A 4,008-nucleotide genomic window follows, 5' to 3' on the forward strand; every position below is an offset into this window, starting at 1 on the left:
GGTCCTAAGAAAGCCTCCGTTCAATTGGTAAATTGTGGTGTGTGTTCAAGTAAACAGGCAGAGACAGAAGCTGAGTCTGGTCGAGCGTGTGTATTTACAAACTATATACAAACACAAAAGATAACAATAATAAAGTGAGGGACAAGAGCGGTGCTAAAGAAACGAACTCAATAAAACAAACACATCAACTAGATCTCAGGTACAAATACTTAACTAACAAAAGAAAACAGGAAAGCAACATCTTCAGCGTAGAACACCACTAACTACGCTGCCTAATAACAGAAGTACAAGGATTGGCATCCGCTCGTAACCTAGTGTGTCTAAACAGTTTCGCTCTGTGTGATGAAATGTAAGTCACGTGACAAATTAACCTGGTCCCAATCACTATGTATCGGAGAAGGAATGGAATAGGCACCGTTAAACTGAAAGTCGAGTCACAGAATAGACCTCGATAACTGTATGGAACAGTTCACAAAGCGAACAACTTAACACACAATAACTAAACACAGAATTAGAAATAAACCAAGGCAAAACAACAACAGGTAAGCAAACGCAGGTGAGCAAACAACCATCTAAGTCAACGCCCCTCTCCCGCGCTCGTGTCACATCCGGGTCTTTACACCCGCTTCGAATGTTATCACACTATTGAATGGATGTTATTAGTGGTTAATGGGCCCATCGATATGGTCCAGTAGGGGCATGCTGTGGCTACTGGAAGGCTCAGAAGGTTGTTATCACCTATCAAATGCTCAATCAATGAATACAACTACAAGAGAAGACGCCAAATCCACTCAGAGGAATCCAGTTGATCGGGAATCCACTTCACCGATGACTGGACTGGACGTCGACTGGATAACGCGGCAACGTTGTGCACTTTCCTGGTTAATTGTTTCAGGTAAGACCAATTAAATGATAAAACAGAGCGTTTAAACTGTTATTAATTAGCCAGTAAGCGAAAACATTACAGAAAACGTGTTTTAAGGCGGCATTAGTGTTGACATGAGATAACCGTGTTGAAATGGTGTTTGTAAACGTTATATAGGCTATTACGTTATTAGCATGTTGTACGTGCCTGTGGCCTGGTATGAAATAAGAACCGTGTTGAAATGGTGTTTGTAAACCTTATATATTACGTTATTAGCCTATCTTTACGTTACATACGTGAGCATTAACGTTACTAGTATGTTTTTACGTGCCTGTGGCCTGGTATAAAATAGATATCTACACTTGGATGTCCCCTTAGCTACGGCAGTTCATTGAAACGAATGCGTCAATAGAGCCGCCATCTTGGAAAGGGGACCCCGTCCTCTTTAATGCATTAGCGTCAATGTAGGCAAAGAAATAAAATCATCATAAATCGTCATGAATGAGATTTTCTAGTTATTTTTTGGTTCGTTCCAACGGTCAGACATGTATTTATCATTGAGTCCAGAGAAAATTGAAGGTTTGGATATTAAGATAATCAACTTTTTCGAAATATAATGCAAAGTGCTAGTAAATGTTTAGGCCGAAAATGACAGTTGCACAGTAAGGTGCAGTTTTTTGGCTCAAAGCCTTCTCTCCTGAGTGCTATTGTCCATGACTGACGTCTCTGTTTATCACTTGGGAATCTACAAACAGATTCAGATTATTTTATTTAATGCCATGTCAGCAATCAAAGCTATTTTCATGGCAAAATTTTAATTACAAAAACACAAATATCATAAATACAATAAAACCAAAACAAGTATAAACAGCAAGTGATATTATACTTTTTTTAATTAACATACGATAAAGAAATCCAAAACCTTTTCAGGCATAATCTCATTAAATATGTCCTTATGTCCTCCGGGAACCAATCATGTGCCTTGGCTAAGTGCCCGTGGGTATGTACAAAGCCTCTGAGAGATTTTCTCTCTTTGTCTGGCATCCTGGGAAACCGTTTTTGTTTTTATTTTTATTTTTCGATGAATATTTTTGAAAAATCAGCAATGCACTGAGGCCGCGAAACTTGAACCGCGAAGTGGCGAGGGATTACTGTATTACGTTATTAGCCCTTTACGTGAGCATTAACTTTATATACTTTTATGTTTTACATGCCTGAAAAGAAAATGTGTTTTAAAGTGGCGTGACCTATCCACAGATAACAACTGTGATGTAATTGTTATAAATGCTATATATATATATATATTACATTAATAGCCTTATCCTTACCTAAAACAACTAAAACCAGCATAACTTGGTTTTAGTTTGTCTTTCAGCCTGGTTTTAGCTGGTGTAGCAAGCTGGACTAGATGTGTTCTTGTCACTTTTAAGATGGTCACGTTGGACTTAGCTGGTCAGGTGACCCACCAGCTTAACCATCTTTGCCAGGCTGGGAGGACCAGCTTAAACCAGCTACTGCCACCTTTAAGGATCAATCAATCAATCTATCTATCAATCTATCTATCTATCTATCTATCTATCTATCTATCTATCTATCTATCTATCTATCTATCTATCTATCTATCAATCTATCTATCTAACCAAATACTTACTGTATACCTCACCTGTATCGCATGTTTACCGATGCGTTTCAGTCTTTTAGGCGGTGATAAAAAAACTACAGTATGGGTTGCACTTTGCTTTGTCTAATAATTGCCTAATATTTAGATTTCAGATATGGGAAAAGCTGTTAAGCGCACACACTTCAGGAATGTTAAGATTAAGGTGGTGAGGACTTCTATCACTGGCAAAGTTTTCTTACCTCGGTCAAGCTCCTCCTCAGCCCAACTCCAAACGCACCCACTCTTTGGACCCTTCCACATCTATTACGCCTCAACAGGCTGAACCTTATGATGTGGCACCAAGCTGTAGTTGTGCATGTTCTGAGACTGCATACAGTAAGATAAAGAAGAGAGAGCTTCATGCCTGGGATGCAGTCAAGGATGACATGCTTAAGGTGTCGTTTGAATGTTCGGCACCATTCACTACCCAGTGTGTTGTCTGCCTAGAAAAACATGCTGATTATAGATGCATTGAGTGCAGCACCACTGCAGTGTTTTGTGAGGCTTGTCTGAAGAGGCTTCACAGAAATTCACTGCATCTTCCTGATAAGTGGAATGTAAGTACAATAGCATACGTTCATACATACAGACAGCAAAGTCACAGTAATTTCAACAGATTCTTTAGATTCTTTCTAAATTGTTTTGGTACTATGTCTTATCAACTGTTAGTGCATTAAACACACCTGAGCAAGATAATTAAGGTGTTCAGGAATAGCAGATAATTGCAGGCAGGAGAGTTTGATCAGGGTTGGCGCAAAACTCTGCAGAAAGAGGATCTCGAGGGCCAGAGTTGAGAACCTCTGTGTTAATGTCTTGTTTTAAAATCTTTCTTACAGAATGCCTACTATGAGCCATCCTCCCTGGGGTTATTCCTATATTTACCTGAAGGCCATAACACCCATACTGTGTATACAAAGGACATGAAGGTCATTGTTAGTACAGGTTTGTCATTTTCCAAAATCCTGCGGCAATAATATCAATCATTAAGCTATAGGTGACACACTCAATTGATTTGGTCTATGCTGATATGGATGTCTCATTACTAGTAGTTGTTTATGTTTTTATTTCCCTCTGTTAATTTGGCAGGACGGCTCTGCACTGTCACAGTCAAAATGTGTGCGTGTGAACCAGAAACCTGCACACTGCTAAGGTATGGTCTCTGGCCAGCAACAGCCGACAAGCCCCAGACAGCCTTCTCTATCTCTCTGCTTGAGCTTTTTGTTTGTCTGTCACTGGAGTGTCAGGTTTCTGTTGAGGGTTTTTGCAACACCCTGCGCTGGAAAAATAACCTCACACTTGCAGAGGTAAGTCAGTTTACAGAGGTCAGCTTGAAGTCTTGTCTGTGAAGTGAACATTTCCGTTACTTTCATGGAAGACTAACGAGTCCATATTGTAGGGCTGTGCAATTAATTGTTTTTGATTTTCAATTTAAATTTTGATTCAAACAATTACAAAAACAAGATAATTGAGGTAAAAGAATATT

General features: G+C 39.3%; 1 long non-coding RNA gene across 1 annotated transcript; it reads left to right on the forward strand.

Annotated features, from left to right (window-relative positions):
- LOC113647539 lies at positions 1-3,435 on the forward strand. The gene is made up of 3 exons (XR_007138117.1): positions 1-895; positions 2,632-3,082; positions 3,362-3,435. It is a non-coding gene; the product is annotated as an uncharacterized LOC113647539 (long non-coding RNA).
- Positions 3,436-4,008: the final 573 nt, after the last annotated feature.

This window comes from Tachysurus fulvidraco, chromosome 16, assembly GCF_022655615.1.
Source record: "Tachysurus fulvidraco isolate hzauxx_2018 chromosome 16, HZAU_PFXX_2.0, whole genome shotgun sequence".
Lineage (NCBI taxonomy): Eukaryota > Metazoa > Chordata > Actinopteri > Siluriformes > Bagridae > Tachysurus > Tachysurus fulvidraco.